The 25,238-nt window shown below is 40.9% G+C and overlaps 1 protein-coding gene and 1 long non-coding RNA gene across 7 annotated transcripts in view; one reads left to right on the forward strand and one right to left on the reverse strand.

Annotated features, from left to right (window-relative positions):
* Positions 1-25,238, reverse strand: part of OTOL1 (otolin 1) — a 197,276-nt gene that overhangs the window by 34,461 nt on the left and 137,577 nt on the right. The window contains exons 1-2 of one of the 3 annotated variants that reach the window (XM_048216202.2): positions 9,447-12,605; positions 8,690-8,740 (exon numbers count right to left, since the gene is read on the reverse strand). The gene's annotated coding sequence lies outside the window, so the exon portion shown is untranslated. Of the gene's footprint in view, positions 1-8,274; positions 8,400-8,689; positions 8,741-9,446; positions 12,606-25,238 lie in introns of those variants that run through there. The other 2 variants (XM_057316067.1, XM_057316068.1) reach the window with 2 other exon arrangements.
* LOC123000943 (uncharacterized) lies at positions 12,784-22,212 on the forward strand. 4 transcript variants are annotated; one of them, XR_007189171.1, is made up of 6 exons: positions 12,784-12,862; positions 13,551-13,627; positions 13,989-14,065; positions 15,777-15,896; positions 17,060-17,194; positions 17,279-17,581. It is a non-coding gene; the product is annotated as an uncharacterized LOC123000943 (long non-coding RNA). The 4 variants fall into 4 exon arrangements; XR_007189169.2 differs by lacking the exon at positions 12,784-12,862 and adding an exon at positions 13,104-13,248 and having other exon boundaries at positions 17,395-19,383; XR_007189170.2 differs by lacking the exon at positions 12,784-12,862 and adding an exon at positions 13,104-13,248.

Here is a 25,238-nt window from a genome sequence, read left to right on the forward strand (position 1 = left end):
GCTATTTCAACTTGTGGTGATATTGCTTTCCAGCAATTAAGCTAAAAATGTGCCTTAAATATTCAACATTAGAACCTAAATTACATGGGCAATAACATCTCGTCCATGAATTTTCAAGAAAAACTTTTTTTTTAGAATTTAACTGACTAACCATATTTCTTCCACTAACTGAAAAAACAATACTTCTCAGAAGAGCTTACATTAAAGTGCCACTTCTAACATGGGATAAATCGACAGAAAACAAGTCTACCTTCATTAGACGATACTAAGGTCATTCTAGTGCTATACTCAAATAATTCAATTTCCTGTTCTTATTTATCAGTGAAGTGTATCTTTTTTTACAGAAATTAACTTAGCTCATACTAGGCTTTCTGGAAAGCAAGGAAGTATAATATGTGTGTTTCCTGCCTTCAAGTAACTGACAATCTGGTTGTAAGAGAAAGCATCTAAATGTAGCAAATTAAATAATGCAGGAGATTTAATAAGCAATTTGCTATTTAGTAAAAAAATGATGCCATTTATTAAAATTCTAAAATTCTAAAATTCTAAAACTTCTTCAACAATTTCACACATATTACGTCTAATCCTCTCAAAAATTATTTAAGATGGGGAGCACCTCGGTGGCCCAGTTGGTTAAGCATCTGACTCTTGATTTCCATTCAGGTCATGGTCGCAGGGTCATGGAATTGAGCCCTGCTTTAGGCTCCGTGCTCAGTATAGAATCTGCTTGAAATCTCTCTCCCTCTCCTCTGCCCCTCCCCCTGCTCACTCTCTAAATAAATAAATAAATAAATAAATAAATAAATAAAGTCTTTAGGAAATTACTTAAGATGAGCATATTAAACAGAACTCAAGTAACATCTCTCCCTTCTCCTCCTTTCCCATTCTCTATCTCTGTCTCTGTCTCTTTCTCTCTTTCACTCACTCACATTTTTCCTTCTCCTTTTGCATTGGCTTCATTCTCTAAAGATCAATAGCTACCCAAACCTGAAACTCTGACCAGAGTCATCTTGGGGCTTGCATCCTTATACTCCCACACCAGAGAGAAAAGATAGCTTGTCTCTCCCAGCTTTACTTTGGAAAAAAACAACAACAACAAAATCTGAGTGGAAAAATTCTAATTGGTCTGTGTTAGATCAAATGTGCATGTCCTGGAGTGATGATTGCTGCCATAGGGACGAAGGACTATAACTGGTCCAAACAGAAGGTTCCTTCACCACTAAGAAAAGGGGAAGAACAATAAAGTCCCTAGAAGAGACATCATAATTCCAGAGTGCTCTTTTCAATACACCCAAGCTTCCTTTTTATTACTCACTCAAGAAACATGCAGCATAAGATTAAAAAGAAAGTATTTGTGGGAAAAGTAGAATGTGAGCTTTCTTTAAGCCATTCATGGTTTTTTGCAGAAACTTAGTCACTTGTCTCGCTTTCTGGGTTTGGGTGATTTAAGGTGTTTCTATATCTACCAGGTTTCCTGTAAAAAAAAAATTTTTTTTTTAAGATTTTATTTATTCATTTGACAGAGGGAGACAGCCAGTGAGGGAGGGAACACAAGCAGGGGGAGTGGGAGAGGAAGAAGCAGGCTCCCAGCGGAGCCGGGAGCCCGATGTGGGGCTCAATCCCAGAACCCTGGGATCACGCCCTGAGGTGAAGGCAGACTCTTAACGACTGAGTCACCCAGGCACCCCATGGTTTCCTGTAAAATCTTAAACAAGGATTGGCACAGTGTGGCTTGTGGACCAATTGTGACCTGCTACTTGCTTTGTAAAAGAGTTTTATTGGGACAAAGCCATACCATTTATTTACATATTGTCATTACCTTTTAGTAGGAGAGTTGAGAAGTATGGCCCACAAAGACTAAAATATTTACTGCCTGGCTGTTTACAGAAAAAGTTTAAAGACTCCGATCTAGATGCTTGATTATATTCAGATTCAGTTGTTTTGGCCAGAATACTTTGTAGGTATGCTGTGTAATTATTCTGCATTATATTATGAGGCATATAATACTTGATTGTCCTACTCTCAGCAATAACATGCAATCACTTCAAAAAGTTAAATATTAGTTACCATATGACCCACCAATTTCACTCCTAGGTATATAACCAAGAGAACTGAAAACATATGTTGGAAGACTTGTGCACAAATGCTCTTAGCAGCATTATTCACAATAGCCAAAGATAGAAACAACCCAATGTCCATCAACTAATGAATGCATAAACAAAATGTGGTCTATCCATACAATAGAATATTACTCAACCATTAAAATAATGAATGCTGTTATATGCTACTAAGTAGATGACCATAAAAACATTATGGTAAATGAAAGAAGCCATATTATATTATTCTATTTAAATGAAATGTCCAGAATAAGCAAATTCATAGAAAGAGAAAGTAGTTAGTGGTTGCCAAAGCCTGGTGGGAGGGAGAAATGGGGAACTACTGATAATAGCCATGGGGATTATTTTAGAAGTGAAGAAAAATGTCCTGGAATTAGATGGTGGTGATAGCTACACCACCCTGTGACTATACCAAGAACCCCTGAATTATACACTTGAAGGGTGAATTTTATCACATGCAAATTATTTCTTCAGGTTGTATCAGCCCAATCCCCATCAACATTTTTAACTTATGCTTTCATCATTTATACATAAGTGTTGCCTAGAAGCAGTATTTCGTTAGAAGTTGCAAAACAACGATTTTCTAATTCTACCATTCTTTCTGCATCTACACTGTACTTCTTTTATAAGGAAATTGCATCAACTATGCAATTACGTAAATATACAATTCATACAGGCAAGACGGGATGTGCTTGGTTCTTTTCCTTTTTCAGTGTTTCAGAGAAATGATTGGTGCTCTGGCAACCTCCAGTGGTGAATGGTGAGATGGTTTGTTGTCATTACAAACTCACTGGTTTTTATATATATGCTGTGTTTCAAGTCAACGTAGTCGGTCTTTTTAATGTTGAACTGTCCCATGCACTGGGAGCTCCTTTCTAGTTGGCTCCTATGTCCTGTTGGCATGATTTCATATTAGACTTTTTTTAAAACATCTTCATTAAGATATAACTCACATATTATGCAATTCACCCTTTTAAGGTATACCATTCAATTTTTATTATATTCACAGAATTGTACAACCATCATCACAATGAATTTTAGAACATTTTCATTCCCCTAAAAGGAAACCTCATACTCATCAGCAGTGACTCCCCATTTCTCCCACCCTCTGCCCTAGACAACTACTAATCTACTGTCTTTGTAGATTTATCTATTAAGGGCATTTCATACAAATGGAATCATACAATATACAGTCTTTTCCGTCTGCCTTTGTTCACTGAGCGTGTTTTCAAGGTTCATCCCTATTGTAGCATGTATCAATACGTCAATCCTTTTAATGGCTGAATTATATTCCATTCTGTGGATGTACCACATTTGTTTCTCTGTTCCTCAGTTGATGGACATTTGACTGATTCCAGTTTTGGCATAGTATGAGATAATGCTATTGTGAACATCTGTGTACAAGTTTTTGTGTGAACATATGTTTTCAATTCTCTTGGATATAGCTCTATTCCTTCTTTCCCTCTTTTGTGCTATAATTGTTATATGTTACAAACCCAGCAAAACATTGTTCTATTACTTTGTATAATTTTGTCTTTTAAAGAGAGTAAAGAAGAGCAAGGATATATCTAGAATTTGGTTAATCTCTTTATTTGCAATTTCTGGTTCTCTTCCTTCATTCCCATAGATTCAAGTTACCATCTGGTGTCATTTCCTTTCTCCAACATAGCTTTGCTCCCACCCACCACCTTTGTGCTGTTTTGTCAAATATATTGCATTCCTATGTGTTATAGGACCAATAATTCAATTCTATACATAGATTCATACAACCACTGTTAAACGATAGTTTAAAAATGTGCATTTACTGGGATGCCTGTGTGGCTCAATCTGTTAAGTGTCTGCCTTCGGCTCAGGTCATGATCCCAGAGTGCTGAGATCGAGCCCCATGCCAGACTTCCTGCTCAGGGGAATCTGCTTCTCCCTCTCCCTCTGCCGTTCTCCCTGCTCCTTCTCTCTCTCACTCTCTCTCTCTCAAATAAACACAATCTTTTTTAAAAATTAAAAAAAGAGAGGGGCACCTGGGTGGCTCAGTCATTAAGCATCTGCCTTCGGCTCAGGTCATGATCCCAGGGTCCTGGGATCAAGCCCGGCATCAGGCTCCCTGCTCAGTGGGAAGCCTGCTTCTCCCTCTCCCACTCCCCCTGCTGGTGTTCCCTCTCTCGCTGTGTCTCTCTCTGTCCAATAAATAAATAAAATCTTAAAAAAATTTTTTTTTTAAAAAAGAGAGGGGCACCTGAGTGGCTCAGTTGTTAAGCATCTGCCTTCGGCTCAGGGTGTGATCCCAGGGTCCTGGGATCGAGCCCCGCATCAGGCTCCTCTGCTGGGAGCCTGCTTCTTCCTCTCCCACTCCCCCTGCTTGTGTTCCCTCTCTCCCTGGCTGTCTCTCTCTGTCAAATAAATAAATAAAATCTTTTTTAAAAAATTTTGAAAAAGATGGGGCGCCTGGGTGGCACAGCGGTTAAGCGTCTGCCTTCGGCTCAGGGCGTGATCCCAGCGTTACGGGATCGAGCCCCACATCAGGCTCCTCCCTATGAGCCTGCTTCTTTCTCTACCACTCCCCCTGCTTGTGTTCCCTCTCTCGCTGACTGTCTCTATCTCTGTCGAATAAATAAATAAAATCTTTAAAAAAAAAAAAATTTTTTTGAAAAAGAGAAAAAAATGTGCATTTATGTTTTCTTTTATAATTATGTACCTACCTTTAACGCTGCTTCTCGTTTTCTAGTGTACAATTGAATTAAGGTCTGGGATCATTTGCTTTCAGCCTGAAGCACATTCTTTAGTATTTCAGGTAAGGTGGATCTCCTAGCAACTAATTGTCTCAGTTTTTGTTTATCTGGGAATGTCTTTACTTCACCTTTTTTGCAGAATGTAAGATTCTTAGTTGGCAATTTTTTTCTTTCAGCTTTGGATATGTCATCCCACTATGTTCCTTCCTACATTGTTTCTGATTAGAAGTCATCTATTAATCTTATTGGAGTTCTCTTGTATGTGAAGAGTCATTTTTCTCTCATTTCAATATTTTCTCTTTGTTGTAGCTTTCACCGCTTTTACTGAGATGTGTCTGGGTGTGGACCTCTTTGTGTTTATCCTACAAAATCCATCTCACTAGGAAGGAACAGTCAAAATACTGTGGTCTAAAGTATCTTTAAATAATTCATTTCTGGGGGGCACATGGGTAGCTCAGAGCATCTAACTTTTGATTTTGGCTCCGGTCGTGGGATCAGCCTGCATCAGGCTCTGTGCTGTGCATGGAGCCTGCTTGGGATTCTCTCTCACCCTCTCCCTCTTCCTTTCCCCCCTAAAAAATCCATTCATTCGCTCATTCGTTCATTCATTTATGTGTGTGATTATGCTACCAAATTAATATGTATGCAGCTAGATTTATTTATTTCTATTAGTTTTTACTGTTTAAGCATTTCTTTTTATTATTTAATTTTGTTTTTAATTATATGAACCAACCTAGCGAAGTCAAAAAATGTAAGAAGGTATATTGACTCAGAAAAGACTCGACTCTCATCAGTCCTGTCTCCTCTTACTTGCCCCCCTTCTAAGTAATCATTTTTGCTAATTGTGGTTAATAATCCTGCCATTTTTTTAAATATAAGAATTGGTGTATAAGATTCATACTCCCTTTATATAGAAGACAGCACTTGGACAAAACATCCCTTACCTATATCTTCCTTATTCCTTTCTAAACTACATAGTACTCCATGGTGTGGATGTACCATAGTCCACTCAATCTGTCCCCTATTGGTGGACATTCTGGTAGTATTTTATCAGTGTATTAGTTTTCTATTACTGCATAACGAGTTATCACAAATTCAGTAACCTAATAGACAAAAATTTATTATCTCAGTTTCCATGGGTCAAGAGTCTGAACACAGGTTATCTGGGTCCTCTACTCAGCATCACACGAGGCTGAAATCAAAGTATTGGCCAAGTCTGTGATTTCATGTGAAGCTTGGAGTCCTCTTCCAAGTTCACTGGTTGTTAGCATTCCATTATTTGTGGTTTTAAAGTCAAGTTCCCATTTTTCTGCTAGCTGTCAGCTGAGATGATATTACCCAGGACCCTTTACAGAGGTCCTCTCACATATGGGAGCTTACTTCTCCAAAGTCATCAAGACAATCTCTTTTTTAAGGACTCACCTGATTAGGTCAGACCCACTCAGGATAATCTACCTTTAGACTAGGGCTAAGCCAACTGATTAGGGACCTTAATTATGACTGAAAAATTCCTTTACCTTTGCCATATAATGTACTCTAATCCTGAGATTGCTATCCTACCGTATTCACAAATTCTGCTTGCACTCGAGGAGGAGATTATACCAGGTATATATGGGGTGGGGTGAGAATCTTGGGTCTATCTTAGAATTCTGTCTACCACATTTAGCCTTACAAATAATGCCACAATGGGGGCGCCTGGCTGGCTCAGTCAGGGGAGCATGAAACTCTTGATCTTGGGGTGGTGAGTTCAAGCCCCATGTTGGGTGTAGAGATTATTTAAATAAATAAATGAACCTTTAAAAACAAAACAAAACAAAAAAACAAATAATGCTACAATGAAAGCTCCGTGTATATGTTATTTTATATCTTTGCCAGTTATCTTTGAGACAAATTCCTACAAGGATTATGCATGTGTAATTTTGCTATATATTGCCACCAGGTTTCCTCCACAGAGGTCAGACAATTTTGTATTCCCATTAGCAATGTAAGAAAGAGCCAGTTTACAAACATCCTCACTAACAGACTATATTGTCAAACTTCTGATTTTGCCAATCTGATTGATAATAAATGGTATTTAACTGTAATTTAAATTTGTATTTTTTATTATGGGAGAATTTAAGCATATCTCTCATATCTTTAAGGGACATTTTGAGCTTTGTGTATGATATATTCAAACTTTTCAGATGCTGGAGATGAAAAAGAAAATCTGGCACCAGAGAAAAGTATGAGAAGACACTGGCTTTTTGAAAAGCTCATAAATCCTATGGATCTGCTCCAAAACAAATTTTGATCTAAAAATATCTGAGTTTTTTGCACAGCAAAGGAAACTATCAACAAAATGAAAAGGCAACCTACTGAATAGGAGAAGATATTTGCAAATAATATATCCAATATGGATCCAAAATTTATAAAGAACTCATACAATGTAACACCAAATAATAATAATCCAATTAAAAAGTGAACAGAAGACCTAAATAGACATTTTTCTAAAGAAGACACACAGATGGCCAAAAGATACATGCAAAGATGCTCAACATAGCTCATCATCAGGGAAATATGAGTTAAAACCACAATGAGATAGCCCCTCATACCAGTCAGAATGGCTAAGTAGCAAAAAGACAAGAAATAACAAGTGTTGGTGAGAATGTAGAGAAACCGGAACCGTCGTGCACTGTTGGTGGGAATATATATTGGTACAGCCACCAAGAAAAATAGTGTGGCATTTTCTCAAAAAAATTAAAAATAGAAATACCATATGACCCAGTAATTTTACTTCTGGGTATTTATGTGTGTGATTATGTGCCGAATTTTCTTTTTCATCTCCAGCATCTGAAAAGCTTGAATGTATCACACTCAAGCCTCAAAATCTCCCTTAAAGGTATGAGAACTATGCTTAAATTCTCTCATAATAAAAAATACAAATTTAAATTAGAGTAAAATACCCTTTATTGCCAATCAGATTGGCAAAACCAAAAGTTTGACAATATAGTCTATCAGCGAAATTTACCCAAAGAGAATGGGAACATTAATTCAAAAAGATATTTGCTCCCCTATGTTCATTGCAGCATTATTTACAATAGCCAAGATGTGGAAGCAACCTGTGTCCATCATAGACGGATGGATAAAGAAGTAGTATATTCATTCAGTAGACGCTTGAATAACACGGGGGGTTGGGAGACCAATATTCACAGTCTAAAATCCACGTGTAACTTTTGACTCCCAAAAAACTTAACTACTAATAGTTTACTCGTCACCAGAAAACTTAGTGATGACATAGTCAATTAACACATATTTTCTATGTTATATGTATTATACACCGTATTCTTACAATAAAGTAAGCCAGAGAAAAGAAAATGGTATTAAGAAAGTCATAAAAAAGAGAAAATACATTTACAGTACTGTACTGTATTCATGGAAAAAAAGCAACTTACAAGTGAACACATGCAGTTCAAATCCATGTTGCTCAAGGATCAACTCTATATACAATGGAATATTTCTCAGCTGTAAGAAGACTGAAATCTTGCCACTTGAGACAACATGAACAGACCCAGACAGTATTCTGCCAAATCAAATAAGTTAGACAGAGAAAGACAAACACTATATAATTTCACTTACATGTGGAATCTAAGAAGCAAAAGAAACAAACAAAATAGAAACAGACTCGTTAATACAGAGAAAAAAAAAATGATTGCCAGAGGAAAGAGGGTGGGAGGATGGGCAGAAAAAGGGAAGCAGATTAAGATAACCTTCAGGTATAAATAGATAAGTCACAGGGATGAGAAGTGCAGCATAGGGAATACAGTCAGTACTATCATCATAATTTTGTATGGTGGTAACTACACTTACCTGGTGAGCATTGGGTGATGTACTGAGCTGTCAAATCACCGCGCTGTAAACCTGAAACAGATATAACGTCGTGTGTCAACTCTACTTCAATTTAAAAAAACCCTGAGTTCATTTTTATACGCAATTTATATTATTGCTTTGAATGTTTCCTGCTTTCACATAGGCAACATAGAAAAGAAACCATTTTTATTAAAAAAATCATTTCTGGGGCGCCTGGCTGGCACAGCGGTTGAGCGTCTGCCTTCGGCTCAGGGCGTGATCCCGGCATTCTGGGATCGAGTCCCACATCAGGCTCCTCCGCTATGAGCCTGCTTCTTCCTCTCCCACTCCCCCTGCTATTTTCCCTCTCTCGCTGGCTGTCTCTATCTCTGTCGAATAAATAAATAAAATCTTTAAAAAAAAAAAATCATTTCTCTCAGGGCACCTGGCTGGCTCAGTCAGTGAAGCATGCGGCTCATGATTTCGGGGTTATGGATTCAAGCCCCACATTGGGTGTAGAGATTCCTTAAAAATAAATTTTTTGTTTTAGATTTTATTTTATTTTATTTTTTTAAGTAGACTCCACACCCAATGTGGGGAACAAAGTCATGACCCTCAGATCAAGGGTCACATGTTCTACCAAGGGAGCCAGCCAGGAGCCCCCCCTAAAAATAAAATCTTTAAAAAAAATCATTTGTCTCAATATTGCACATGATTGTAATTTCCATTTTTCTTTTGACTTCCTGGCATATTAACCCCATTCACTGCTCAAACTTACTTCCCACCATGGGAACCACGAAACCCAGCAGCTGGGTCCCATCTCCTCTGACAGTGAGGGCACGGCCTCCTGGCACAGATTTGGTTCATTAAATGCAGCAGCCTGGCATTCTCAGTTCTCCCGAGTTTGGTTCTGTGGTGCAATCTTGGCCATGGCTCTGACTCCTAGTCGGCCACCGCTCCTGCTGGCGTCGCCAGGCTCCTTCGCCAGCCCTCCTGGAAACTCTGGGAGCAATCCCATAGCCTTTCCGTAAAATCCTGTTCTGCTTTATCGGCTCTGACTGGGGCACTTTCTTTGTTTTTCTCACAGAAATTCATGGCAACTTTCTGAAAATGTGAAATAAATTAAAATTGCTTAAATGGAATGAAAATGAGCTTGGTGACTGCTCAGAAATGAGAATACGGAAGTTATCCGGCAAGAATAAGAAGTTCCTATGACAGTGCTCTTTGACCTAACACACTTGTCGGCTTTAATGTCCACCTTATTTCCATTGCGGTTCCTAATAAGTGCTTAATCACAAAGACATGAATTATTATAACCCTCAAGGCAGCGGAGGCCTCACTGTCCCCTTGATCTTGAGGTAAAATTTCCTTGTAGTCAATAACGCTACAGCTCATGAAATCCAAAGCTCTATCTCAAGATTTCTGCTAACCCTGCACCATCTGGCATCTGCCCGGCTCACTTCTAAGCCCTGGAGTCCTTACATTTCTGCCTCATCTCACCCAACACTGACTCCATCTTGGGCCCTTCTCACACACAAGCTTTTGTGACAATAATGGATTTGACTGCATCTTTTTTCAAGGGGAGGGGGGTGCAGAAAGGTCACATCAAACAATGTTATACTATTTTACTGACTCTAAATGTTTCTCTTTCTATTAGACAAAGCAGTTATGGCCATTGTCTGAAGCTTTGAGACTTGCTGATGTCCAGGCCCCAAGGGGGGGCTCCTCTTTGACCCAGTGATAATCTCTGTACCTTGTTTTTGTTGTTCTTATACCACTTCTTTGTACTGACCCAGTCAGTAAGAGGCAGCCATGCTGCCTTGAAAAGAATTAGAATCATAAAGGCAGGCACACAAAAAGCAAAAAACCTAATGTAGGGTTTCACTTTTTGCTGGATTTCTGCCCTTTGTTCACCTTTTGATTTCTGTTTTCTATCTGCAATGGGCTGTTAAGTGGGGAACAGAAAAGCTTTGAGGGAAACAGAGCATGGAATTTATTTATAATAATTTATTAGAAAGAAAACTGAAGGAGACAAACCTACCCTCAAAGCTCCATGGGAACTCAATGAGGGTTCCTTGGTAAGGAGGCGACAAGGACAAGAGTGTGTACTAGAGCATCACCTGAGAGGAGGTGGGAGGAAGGGCTGAGTCACAAAGGGGAGCGGGGGGACAGCAAGTGAAAAGGCAAAGTCACCATCAAGGGCAGCCAGATCTCTGAAGCACCCTCTGCAGGGAGCCTGATGGGAGCTATGCCCATGTCCACCCACCATCCCCAGCCATCCCAGTGACAATCACAGCCCTCTCAGTAATTACCCCAGAGGGGAATGTTAGCAATCCTCCCATTGCTGATGGGGCAAGACTTGTTACCCATGGATCGTCCACCAGCAGGACGTCTATCTAGACCCCCCCCCAACCAAAGTGTGTCATACAGATTCTTCATTTTTCAAAAGCCCGGGATTTGCCAAAGTATGGAGGGGCAAGTCACCAGTTCTAGCACCTAGGCGAAACTTAGTGCTGACAAAATCCACCCCCGTTACACATTTATCAAAGTATGATTCCCAATGAAGACAGTTCTAAGAGGAATTTGGGGGCAGCCCTTAATGTTACAGCATTTTCTCTGCAGTAAATGGAATCAAAACTACCATCATTTGACTGACCACACTGAAGTAAACTTGTGTCAAGCAACTCCAGGATTCCCTAGTACTCTGAACTGACTATAAGTCAAATTCTCTCTTTTAGCCTTACATCAATAAAGGTATCTATGTTAGTCAAGTTTCTCCAGAGAAACAAAACCAAAAGGATATAGACATAGACAGGGACAGAGAGAGAGAGAGAGAGAGAGAGAGAGAGATACTAAGAAAGGCTCCCATGATTGTGAAGGCTGGCATGCTCCAGGAGGTCCAGTGCTATAGTTTCAATTCAAAGGCTAGCAGGTTTGAGACCCAGGAAGTAACAACGTTTCCATTCGAGTTCAAAGGCAGGAAAAGGCCAATATCCCACTTTAAAGGCAGTAGGCAGGAAGAATTCTGTTTTACTCAAGAGAGGGTCAGCCTTTTTGTTCCATTCGGCCTTCAACTGATTGAATGAAGCCCACCCACATTAGGGAGGGCAATCTATTTTACTTAATCTACCAACTTAAATGTTAAACTCATCCAGAAACACCCTCACAGAAGCACCCAGAATGACATCTAGCTAAATACCTGGGCACACCATGGTCTAGTCGAATTGACACATAAAATTAACTATCATAGTATCTTTAGCAAAGTCTGAATCACTGATGCTATCTTTGTCAGCAGGGAAGGCATTTCAAATCCAAATTCCTATTTTAAGGTTATCTAAGCAAAATAACTTTCAAATAAACTCTACCATATTGCCAGCAATCTGTACAAGGCTACTTCTTCATCATCCCCATTTCCAGACATCTATCTAGCATCAGAAAAGTCACATACATACTCGGCCAACTCCAGCAAAAGTTTGGCCAAAGAGCTTGTAACTTTCCAATAGCACCCCCAATTGTCATTGCAGAACCTTGAATCAAAACATTTACTAAAACTATCTGCCAGGTAAGTCAGGCCATGAACAAACTACTCCCGTGTCAAAACTATCCTAAGAGTAGACTTACTTTCTTTTTCTCTCAACAAAGGGAAACTTCCAACTGCTCTCCAACCACTTGTTTCAAGATTTGCTTTTGGAAAACCAGTAAATTGCAGAATAGAGAAGAACTTTGTATCCAGCTCCCACTTTCTTGACAAAACCTATTGAAAAGTTGCCAGTTGTGAATTTAACACTTTTCATAGCAGTAAGCCCGACTTCTTTCAGAATTCTTGACAGGGTTTTGATGCCAACACATGCCCGTTTCAAAAACAGTGAGTCACTCTGACATGTCACCAGGCAGAAAAGCCAAGTGCGGTGCCAAGCACCCAGAGACCCCATCTGCACACAGAGTATCACAATGTTTCTTTCAGGCAAAGTTTTGCTTGGCTAAGAAGCACGGCAGCATTTTGAAGCTGCTGACAACCTTTCCAGTTTCCAAAAAAGAAATGGGACTTTTTCTTTCATGGCATCAGCACGCACGTACCAGGCAAAATACAGGAGCTGGCTGCACTGAAAAACATCATTAGTTTTACTGAAGAAACTGGCGCGTCAGCTCCAAGATCAGCTGTGAAATATCGGGAGAAATGTCAGCAGCTACAGAGTGAGTCACACAATTTAGGAGAGACACTGCTTCTACTACCTTCCCCGGCTCCACGCTTCTCCCAACTTGACCATTCCCAGGGCAGAAGCTTTCATCAAGACCGCTTTGGCTGTGTGTGGCTTCTTCCCTTTTCCAGTGTAAATCTAGTAGGATTTAAGGGTTGTGAGGTCAAATCCAAGCATTCATTAACTCCTAATCTTTTCAAACCAAGATTTCTTCCTGAAAACTTCCAATGAGTTTCGGAAAGGATAAGCACGAACCACGCCCTGGTTTCTCTGGATCTGGGCACTCACGGGCAAGAACTCGCCTGCACAGGAAGCACACCAACTTTTGTGTTGGTGATGAAAGGGAAAGCAAGTGAAATACGCATCTCATCCTTTACCCCTGTGAGTGTCTCAATTACAAAATAGGGGCTTCTCCTTCTCATTCCTGCTTGACTGACAGTGAGTTGAGGGTTTGGCTGTGGAGCAGGGACAGCTTCTCACTGAACAGCAGACATGGCCAGCTCCCCAAGCAGTCTGGGGGCTCCCATGCATTCCCCTCATTTCTCCCTCCAATAAGGAGGGGGAGATAATGAAGAACGGGTCACTGGCCCACATTTTATTAGCAGACGAGGCTGCCTTTTCTTAAAAGGCTCGCAGCCGCATTCTGACGTTTCCCTTCCATTTTGCTTCTCTCATCTAATTAGGACATGTGTGTACCCTGGTTCTCTGGAGCGACTCCACAAATCTCTGTGTTCCAGCAGCTCCTCCTGAGGCTGGAAAGGTAAGTCTGGTCAAAATCTTCTCCTCAGATCCACCTATCTTAGTTTCAAAAAAGCTCTTTGAGACCTTGGTAGTTCTGCTGTTCTCTGCACAAGCTTGCCAGAAGAGCCTTAAATGGTGGGGAGCAGTCAGGATTCAAGCAGAAAGGTAGGAAGCACTCTAGTTACTTAAAACAGAAAAGAAACGAATGCAGGGAATGGGGCTGTAACGTCGTTGGAAGGCCTAGAGATCAGAAGGGAAGGAGGCATTAGCATGTCAGGAACCCCGAGGGGCCGTGCTGTTCTGCTCAAAGCAGTGGGAGGACATTTGCGGCAGCTGCTGACTCTGCCGCTGACGCTGATGAGGACGCTGACACCCTGCAGGCCGGCACGCTGCACGTCACCACTGCTGCTGGAGCCAGAAGTCCCAGGGCTTCCGCCGACATCCACCTTCTCACCACGTAAGTCTCCCTCCCGTGAGAAGGGCCCACTGGAAACCAGCTGTGCTCGAGTCTGGGAGTCGTAGCTCCCACGCTGTCCGCTCAGGGGGGCTGAGGACTCCCGGATAAGGAGACATGTGTCATGTGATCAAAGACAAAGGACCTTATTAGTTGCAGCACAGCAGGCAGCATGATGTTCACGTTCACATCAGTCGTCCTTACTGCCCCCTCTAGTGCTACAGGTCAAGGTCCAGCGGCCAGCGTTAGACACTGCATACACAATGGGTTTGTATCCCAGCTTAGGAGCCCCACACTTCTGGAAATCCCAGAGTTTAAAGGGGACTGCTAGCAAACCTGCTCAACCTCTGTTTCAGAGGGAGAGATTATCTTTATTATACTGAACAGCAAACAAATCTGCCCCCTGCCTTAAGACAGACACTATCACTATCTCCAAGACTTTGCCATACAAACAACCTTGAAAAAATAGTTGGGAACGAAAGCTCATGTAAAACACTCAGAAACACAAGAAACCGATGAAGAATTGTCTCCCACAAAGTCAGCCATTAGATTTTTGAAAAAACACTACGAAAAATATTAGGGAAGCGTAACCTGTACCGAAGAAAGGCTTCCCTTCACCTGTGAAAGTTGCTCCTTTACTGAGTGAGCTAGCCTCCCTTCCAGCCAAAGCGAGAGGTCAGTGCTAATGATCATGGGGGAACAGATGTTGACACATACTACCTTCCTTTCTCAGTTCAATTACCCTACAGTGCAGCATCTTTTTAAAAGCATTAGCAAATAGACAAGAAGGAAGGGCAATAAAAATTGTCTGGACATAAATGAGATTTCTCTTGGTAATCGATTCATTTGGCAAGGGAGTATACCAGAAGAATGACTTCAGAATCCCTCCAACAACTTTGTATTAAGAGGTAGGTTTTGTGGGGGTTTTTGTACAGTTGACGCACAACGTTACATTAGTTTCAGGTGTACAACATAATGATTTAGCATCTTCATACATTATATTATACTCACCATAAATGTAGCTATCATCTGTCACCATACAATGCTGTTACAGTATCCTTGACTATATTCCCCATGTTGTGCCTTCTCTTCCTGTGACTTTCTCGTTCCCTAACTAGAAGCCTGTACCTTCCACTCCCTTCACCCATTTTTCCTATCCTCACGCCCCACTTCCTTCTGGCAATTATCCATTTGTTCTCTGTATTTATAGGTCTGAGTCTGCTGTTTGTTTGTTTATTCATTTGTTTTGCTTTTTGATTCCACATAGGAGTGAAACCATATGGTATTTGTCTTTCTCAGTCGGACTTATTTCACTTGTATAATACCCTCAAAGCCCATCCGTGTGGTTGCAGATGGCAAGATCTCATCCTTTTGCGTGGCTGTGTAATGTTCCATTGTACACATACCACATCTTCTTCATCTTCAATGGACACAGGCTGCTTCCATATCTTGGCCATTATAAATCATGCTGCAATAAACATAGGGGAGTAAATATTTTTTTGAATTAATGTTTTGTTTTCTTCGGGTAAATACCCAATAGTGGAATTACTGGATCATAGTATTTCTATTTCTAATTTTTTGAGAAACCTCCATACTGTTTTCCACAGTACCTGTGCCAATCTACATTCCCAACAGTGCACAAGAGTTCTATTTTCTCTACATCCTCACTAACACTTGTTATGTCTTGTCTTTTTTTATTTTGTCATTCTGACAGGTATAAGGTGATATCACATTGTGGTTTTGATTTGTGTCTCCCTGATGATTAATGATGTTGAGCATTTTTTTGTGCATCTGTTGGCCATCTATATGTCTTCGTTAGAAAAACGTCTATCAGGTAAGAGGTGGGTTTCTTCAAACCAGTGAGATTCTACCTTTACAAAAATTTCCTGCCAACACTTATAATACAACTAAATGTGTAAACGTATCAGACTTACATCTGTTCATCAATTAACAGTTTTTCTTTTCCACATGCCAAGCATTGTGCCAAGTAGTAAAGACAAAAGTTAAACAAGACAGACAAGATCCTTGCCCTCATGAATATTACATTCCAATGGGATAGACGGGAAGAAAAGAAATACATAGATACAATAATTACAAATTTTGAGAAATGCTGGGAAGGAGACGAACGGGAGAACCACAACAGAGACAAAGATTTTAATCAGATAAGGTAGTTAAGGGGATACTCTCTGATAATATACCGTTTATATCATCATAATGGATGAAAAAGAGTCAGCTCTGCAAAGTGAGGGAGAGTGCTGCAAGCAGGGCAAACGTCCTGAGCAAAGACCTTGAGGTAGGAAAGTTCTAGGAACTGACAGAAGGCCTAGATGACTGCAGTCTAGTTTGTGAGAAGAGATTAAAGTAAAATTTAAATTAAAAAAAAAAAATACCACCATTTCCTTTATTGAAGAATCCTTTGTTTCTGTTTATAAAACAACTAACAGAGTTTGATCATTAGAAGCAGATGAAATTTTGATCTTTCTAAAGATTTGAGAAAGACTATGGTTGTACACACTCGTAGTCTCTCCCTAGCACTGCCCCCCACCTTCCTCCCTTACTAAAGTCACAGAAGAGTTTGCATTGACCCCTGTCCCTCTAGATGTCATCAGGGTTACTAGAATATTTACTATTGGTGACATCTCCCATAGTCTTCTCCAGACTTTCCCAGCACCATGGGAGGGTCTGACACTGACTGCTGTGGCTTTGGGCTGGGCTCTCCTTGGTTCTTGTGATTCCTCTACCCACCCCCACAAAACTCTGACATAATCCCCTGGAAAGGTTAAAGCCCTTTCCTCCCTGGAGGCTGAGGGTGGTGGGAAGGACAGGCCTCCCCTCTCCTTTACCCCCATTCGGTGGCTCAGGACCAGCTCACCAGACAGTGCAGGCATGTCCAGACATTTTAGAAAGTAATCAGCACATAGGAGGGGAGATATTAGCATTTAGCTGGTACAGATGCTTCCTCAAGGCTCTTCATTCCAAATGCCTTCCTTCCAACAGGCAGATTTCTCATCTCCTGGATTCTTCTTCTGCCCCAAGTCAAGGGAGTTCTGAGTATCTTCCACCTCCACCAAGGAGATGGTTATGCATCTTACCTCCCAAGATCTTAGAAGAGGATGAGTTTCAGTCCTGCAGGTAAATGAGCATCCATCTTCTAATTCAAGGTCTTTTTTTAAGTCTCACCAGTGAGAGCTGTGGTCTTGCTGGTTCCTTTCACAGTTCACCTACATAACAGCCTGCCCACTGACTTTTTGGCAAGACCGACACGCAAGGTGCGCTGAGACTTTGCTCAGTCCATATCCAACTCCTTATTCCATATCCAGCCTTCTCTTTAGCATCCAGGGTCCTCAGGAGCCCCCCAGCGAAGACTGTGGACTGTGGACTCCCAGGGACAAGCAGGAACCGTGGTAAAATACCCTTGTTACAATGCTTTAAGAGGCCATAAATGGAAAGAAGAAAAAGCATGCTTAATAAAACCCTTCTCAAACTCCTCTTGATGAGAACATAATCTATTTGTATTCAACAGACTAGACAGTATGCCTAAACCCCATGTGGCTTAGTTATCTATCTTCTTGGAAAAATCACTTCAAATTCTATAAAAGTCCTAATATATTCCTAATTCCTAACAGTTCTAATTCCTAAATAGACTCCACTCATGCTCTTGTGACTAAGCTTGGGAGCAAATCTGATTCATGATCTGATGACCCCTATCAACAGAGAACAATGAGATGCGAGATTCTTCTTCGTTAACTCTGTCAGGGAGCAAGAGTTCCTGTCCCCTGCACGGGTCCATCTAGGTGGACTAGGAATCAAACTGACATGAGACAGATTAACAGGTGGAAATCAAATGTACCAGAGTACACACAGGGCATCCACACAGACGTGGAAATTCCAAAGAGAGTCAGGCGAAATGAGGTATATATGTCATTCTGAACTAAGGAGAAGGGACCAGGGGTCTGGGATTTCAGAGGAAAGAAATGCATTTCCCAGGGTGATAAGAAGAGGAGGCACTTGGTAATTAGATGTTTGCCCTGCCATACAGATGGGTCACCCAGATAAAATTTATCTCTGCTAGCAACCCTTATTCTGGGAAAGACCCAATTTTAGATTCTTCTATGTCGTTAAAGGAGTGAAAAAGTTTCTCTTGAGCCCACAGGGTCTTGATGGCCCAGGATTATCCTAATTCCAGAGTGGCCCATCTTGTGGTGGCCTGCCCTTGGCCCCTGCAACTCCATAGTGGCTTCTCTCCTGCAGACACTGAAACTCCTCATTGCAAAGATACTGGACATATCTACTTTGGCGCAGAAGGGTTCTTTGAGTTAGTTTACCAAAAACCTGCGTTCATGTTCAAGGTTGCTGGGCACAGCTTTTATCCTCAGCAGTAGGAAATCAAGAAATCTTTCATACAGTTAACGTAATCATTTCTATCCCAGTTTCTATTTTTATTGAAGTACACAATTCAATAATAGTAACCTGCTTTAGTAAAGAAAACTGGGAGTTAGGCAATAAATGAAAACCACCTAAAGAGAAAAGGATCTCGACACTGGTTTTCTCCTGTTTTTTTCTTATTTTCAGGCACAGTATGGTTTAGCGGTGTTACTAAAATACTAGCAAACTGATAGCTCAATACAGTGCCTTTGTTGGAACCAGCCAGTTGAATCATTAAAAAACAGATTTCTTCTGTTCTTTTCATGTTTCTCTAAAATGGCGCCCAATTTGTAGTGGTAAATTGTTTTTAAATGATAGGTTCTCTGAGACCAATAATGCGTGACTCCTCCTCTTTGAAGATTAATATTATTTTCCGCTCCATCTATCTCACTGGAAAATGGCGGCAGCGGTGGAAGTTACAGCAGGCTGGGAAGGCTGGTGAGACCCGGCCACCTGCGCCTGGATCGGTTTCAGAGCTCTTTTAAGGCAACTCTGGGTGAACAGAGGAGGTTTGTTTAAAACACTTTGTCATGCTGCAAGGCCAGGAACTAGTTGGGCAGGCCGAAGATGGGACAGGGTTAGAGGCCCCTAGATAGTTCATCAGAGAATTTGTATTAGCAAATCGGAAATCACACACCTGAAGCAAACAAACAAAAAACCAAGGCAAAAAATGCTATTGTAAAAGTGATTGAAAGAAACTCTCCACTCCCCAGAGGAAAGGCTTTCAATGGCTTCTCATTTTATTCACATATGCTGTTACGTAACCAAAATAAAGAAAAAATAATGCTCAGAAGTTGTCTTTGGGGCAAAAATACTTCACAAGTCTCTCAAAATATGTAAGAGAAGATTGTGAGTAAACATACTGCTGTTATGGGGCGTTAGACACATTTGCTAGACTTTGATGTATGTAGAAGTAAAAAAAGTTTACATGAAGAATCTATGTGCCTTTTTTTTTTTTTTACCTTACTAACTACCCACAAATAAGGGAAAGGCTCCAATAGATTACAAAATTAAATTAGAAAGTATAACAAGATGAAAGTAAATGAGATTTCATTTCATATTTAAAATAACAATGTTTTGCATTTAAATGAAATTCTACCTTAAAATACAGCATATGTTAAAAAAAGAAAAGCAGGTTATCTTTATCTTGTACAGAGGGTGCAGATGTGCCCAGATGGAGAACTATTTATTCTACCCCTCAAACATTCACTAAGTATTAACATTTATAGATCATTTTCACATAGTCAAATGTCATAAGTAGATGAATTTTATTAAATTATAAATGTTAACATTATGTAAGACTTTTGTGGGAAAACTGTAGGGTTTCAATTTGATTGCTCCCATAAAATTTTTAGCAATTTCAAGTAATCCAAACATTCTGTACAAGTGAATGGAAAGTCCACTTGATCTGATAAATTGACATCAGGTTACAAAATCACCAGATGTTACAGAGGCTGTCCTCAAGTACAACCATCCCTCCATCCTTAAAATGGTGAAAAATGGATTATAGGGTTGTGATTATATTCTTAGTCTCTCAAAACACCATCAGTTTTTTTAGACGCACTTCTTGTTACTACAAGTTCAGACTACTACCATCCGCTGCGTGCGCGCACACACGTACACGCACACCCACGCATGCGCACGCACGCACAGTCAACAGCACCTTTGTCAAAGTTCTCAAGACTGGACCACCGTTCAACCTGCCCCCAGTGCCATCTTTGCCACTCCACAGTTTATCTAAAAGAATAGGTAGATCTGCATACTTAACAAAAAAGTTGGAATAAGCATCTCGAGATTACAGTTGATAAATTTACAGTCTAAGAATTCTGAATCTGACAACGTCTCTCAAACCTGGGTCCAAATCCTGACCTCATGACTTACGGCCTCTGCCACCTCAGAATCATCCCTTATTCCTCTGAGGCTCAGTTTCCTTGTCTGTAAAATAGAATTATATCAACTTTGTGCATTGTTGGGAGAATTCTAGATAATCGAAGTAAAGCGCCCAGCACCAGGCAGACACGCACGGTACTGCATGGAACACTTGTTAAACTCTTGATGCTTTACGAATGGGATTCTCTCATTTTTGCTATCTGCACAGAGTCTTCTTGTACCATTAAAAAAAGTTACAAATTTTTAAATGAGGGGATGATTTGGCCACTCTAAAGCGTCTGCCTTCTCTTTTCTAGGTTCGTTTCACTGTTTGATTCCATTTGCATCGGAAAGGATAAGCATGTGCTAGGGCCGCTCCAACCCAGTACCGCAAACAGCTTAAACCAACAGCTGTCTCAAATTCTGGAGGCTAGAAGTCCTGAGCCAAGTGCCAGCGGAGTTGGGTCCTGAGGACTGTGAGGAAGAGTTTGCTCTAGCTCTCTTCCCCAGCTTCTGGCGTTTTGCTGGCCATCTTTGGCATTCCTTGGCTTCTTAACACATCACCCCAATCTCTGCCTTCACATGGTGTTCTTTCCGTGTGCGTGTCTGTGTCCAAATTTCCCCTTCTTACAAGGACACTAATAATACTGGACTAGAGCCCACACTCTTCCGGCATGACTTCATCTTTAATTACATCTGCAAGGGCACTTAGGACCTCAACATATGACTGGGGGCGGCGGGGGGGGGGGGGGTGTAGAATTCAACCCAGAACAGGTTTTAAGACTCATCATTTCCATGCGCTTTCTGGACCATAAACTCCAAAGGAAATAAGCAGGACATAATTATAACTCTGGTTGTCAGCCTTTTCACACTGCAGGCTTTCTGTGCTGGGGCACGAATGTGTAACATTGTATGCGTAACAGAAAGGATCTGACCTCCAACAAAAGAGCAGACCTTTCTAGAATTCCATCTTTTTTTTTTTTTTTTACATAGCAACACCACAATGAATGTCTTAAATTTATTGTTTCCTTTCATCTATTACAAGTCATTATTCAGCTAACAATCACTTCATTGACAAGATGGGATTTCAGAAACCCTGCAATAGGAAATAAAAAAACATGACACAACTTGACCCAAAGCCTAACAAAGAGCTTCACCTAAACACGTGAACATTTGGAGGTTGCTCAAAACAAGGGAGCCGAAACTGAGGCTGGGAAGTATTTTTGTTATGACAAAATTTTCTCCGGTAGATTTTTCTTATTGCGGGTTTTCTGTTATTTGAAGAAACGATCCGTATACGGGATTCTGTAATGGGGGGAGAGCTGCAGGCACCAAAGGTTTGCAGGCACACTAAAGGAGGCCTCCCTCGGTGCCTCTCAGCTACCCAGTTCCCTCCCGGGAGGAAACCCCTGCGGCCTGGTTCTTGTCTCCGCAATTCGAAACAAAGACGCCTGTAAGCTCATACCAAAGACAGTTCTGTGGACCGTCCTGCGCCTGGCTTGTTTTCTCTTTACCTTGAAGTATCTTGAAGATCCTGCCCTGTCAGTAGCTGTTTCATTAGCTGTAACAGCTGCCCGCATTGTGTTCCAGAGGCAGGATTCCTCCGGGGCAGGAATTTTATCGACACAAGTAATGCAGTGTTCTCCCAATACTATAATGCGCCCCCTCCCCGCCCCCACCCTCCCACGCTCGCTAAGGACTGAGAAGGCAGGTTTGTGCCTAAAACACTGTATCAACTGGAAAGACCGACGAATTTAAGGCTTTCAATAGCAACATTGTACTGGAAAAGTTCTGTTTGATAACTTGCAGTTTAAAAAAAAACCATTAAAAATCAGGTTCAGGAATTGCTGCTTCCCTACCCGGCCTCCCTTCGTAGTTCCTTTACTAATGGAATTTGCAAGTGAAGAAATCATTAATTCTACACTACCATTGCAAACCACCGTAGCGACTCCACCCCAGGGCTGAAATAGGATTTATTTGAAATTCCCCTATTGAACATTTAGGTGGTTTATATTTGTTAAGCATTCAAAACAATGCTGGAAAGCCCATAGCAATGACCTGGGGGGGGGGGGCACAAATTGCCAATTTGACCCCCAGAAATAAATTCAACATTTGTTTTTAACATCTGAGAGCATGGGTCCCCTTGACAATCTGATGGAACTTTCACCTCTCCTCCGGGGGAAAAAAAAAGGCAAATAAACACAAAAATTTTCAGTTTTAGGGAAACTCCCCCCACAAAATGACCCCAGGTTAAGAATCTAGTATCAAGTTATGTTCCTACCAACATGTAAATGCCTCTTTGCCCTCACCTTCACTTTCTTAAACTTTTTACTGATTTGATAGATGAAAAAAGCATACCACTCTTACCTTAATTTTTTGATTGCTGATGAAATGTGAACATTTTTAAAAAGCTGATTTGGTCATGTATTGTTTTTATACATTACTTATTTGAGTCTTTTATATAATGACTCAGATTTTAAATATTAAATAAAATATTTTTAACTTAACACTATAAAAGCAGACAATAAACTTGGAAAGAGGCAAGACCTACACATTGCCTGGACTAAAATAATGAAATCTTTCATCTAAGATTATCAGATTCTACTGGTGCATGTTCCATGATTTCCACTAGAGGGCAATATTAGCTTGTCTATTATTCTCTGGTTTCTACAGCCCTCAAGACTGCTCCATTTATGTTCCCTAAAAAGTCTTTTTCTAAAAAATATTTACAGAGTAAAGAGTTACAAATACTTCATTATGCATATAACACATTACATAAAAATAACATTTTAAATATTCTTTTTAATTTGTTATAACACAAGAAAATGTACAAATGGTATTTTAATTATCATAATCAGTGCTTCATATGAAAACTATGTCTTCATTAGTATTTACCATTACATAGATTGAGTGAAATTGCCATTACTTACAGAATGGTGCTTACAGCATGAATTTTTTTTTTAAGATTTTATTTATTTATTTGACAGAGAGAGAGGGAGACAGCCAGCGAGAGAGGGAACACAAGCAGGGGGTGTGGGAGAGGAAGAAGCAGGCTCCCAGCAGAGCACGGAGCCCGATGTGGGCAATATCCCAGAACCCCGGGATCACGCCCCGAGCCGAAGGCAGATGCTCAATGACTGAGCCACCCAGGCACCCCTTATAGCACAATTTAAAATTGAAACTTTTTTAATCAATAGGAGAAAAGATGGAAGAAAAGCAAAGGACTCCTGAAAAGGCAAGCAGATTAATTCTTGATTCCAAATATTCCAACTGGCTGGCCATATACTGTCAGCTATAGCCTGATTTGTTCTTTTCATTCAATAAATATTTACCGATCACCTGCATTTGCAGGGCATTTTTCTGGGGCCTACAAATACAATCATGAAGAAAAGCCAAATCCCTGACCTCAAGGAGTTTTTCCCACTAGAGGGGTTAGGGCAGAGATGATATACAAATACGTACGTCTTACATATGTTCACACTGACAGGTGTGAACAAAAGTTCCTTTGAATTTGGGTGCATTTGAAGAACTAATTGGCTTTCTTGAGCAATCAACTTACAAGGTAGCCCACCTAGCAAATACAAAGAGCTCTAAGATGGTACCAAAGTGGAAGGTTTTTATAGGAAGGAGGGTGGGGCAAGGAGGTTATTAACAAAAGAAAAGAAAGGACTACTTGCTTCAGGCAAGGTCACTTTCCCCCTGGGGGGGGGGGTCTTATCATGCAGATTACCTCATCTTCCTTAGAGTGTTGGAGAGACCCTCAGAAGGGACTACCTCTCTGGTGCCGACCTTAAAATTCCTTACTGATCTGTTTAAACTTCACTGGGGGTGGGGGGAGTGAAGCTGCAATCAGGTTAGGTATTAAGCCCCAGTTTGGTGACTTGGCCTACCATAAGTGACTCCGTTTGGGGCCTGGTTTTCTTCTTGACAAAGGTTATAGGGGCTAAGGAGGGAAATAAAGCTGGGAAGGGAGTGATACCACACTGGGGAAATGGAGGTGACTGGTGGAGGCTTCACACACGATTTGACATCTGAGCAGACAGCTTAGGGAGCTCAGTCATGACTGATGCGAAAAAAAATCATTCCATGAAGAGAAGGGACATCAGGTGCAAGGGTGTTCAGGTGGGAGTGGATCTGACTAGTGAGAAAAAGCAAGGGAGCCAGTGAGACGAGAAAAGTGACCCAGGGACAGGGAGAGGGCCTTGGCAGCAGCATCAGAAATGGGACTTTTACTCTGAGATGAAAAAAGCCTGGGGTTTTAAGCACAGGCAGGATACAATCTATATGCATAAAAAGAATCACTCTGACTAGTATTGTAAGCAGGAAGAATTAGGGGTCCCTTGAAAAACAAAGACAAGGCATAGCTCCCTTGACATAAGAAAAGTCATTTTAGGCTCCCAACCACCTCTGATGTATGCCTGACAGGCACTACTTGCCCAAAGCAGATTTCTCGCAGAACTTCCTGGGGTATGTCGATACTGAAGAAGAATAGCCTCAGTAGATCCCGATTTTAAGGGAACGAAAGAATGTAAGAACAAATAACCACTCTCAGGCCAGGAGATAGCTTAATCATATCAGGGACAATAAATCAGTGGTAAATCTCCCAGTGCTGGCTCAAAAGTTGAATGACCCAACATACATTCTTGAGTCATCGTTACAGGATTTAAACACCCTTTGAGCTTTCAGATACCCCGCCAACTAAAGCCAGAGAATCGATGATGTTGACCCTTGCCAGCCCTCAGAACTGGGACCTGGTCTCTGTCACCTTAAGAAGACTTTACCCCAATTCCATGCAGAAAGCTGTAAGCCCCTTCATGAATATGCATGAACCCTAAGCTTGAAATTTCCGCACTTTGGTTGTGTGAGGAAACACTGCTTTGGG

The sequence above is a fragment of the Ursus arctos genome, unplaced genomic scaffold (assembly GCF_023065955.2).
Source record: "Ursus arctos isolate Adak ecotype North America unplaced genomic scaffold, UrsArc2.0 scaffold_20, whole genome shotgun sequence".
NCBI classification, from domain to species: domain Eukaryota; kingdom Metazoa; phylum Chordata; class Mammalia; order Carnivora; family Ursidae; genus Ursus; species Ursus arctos.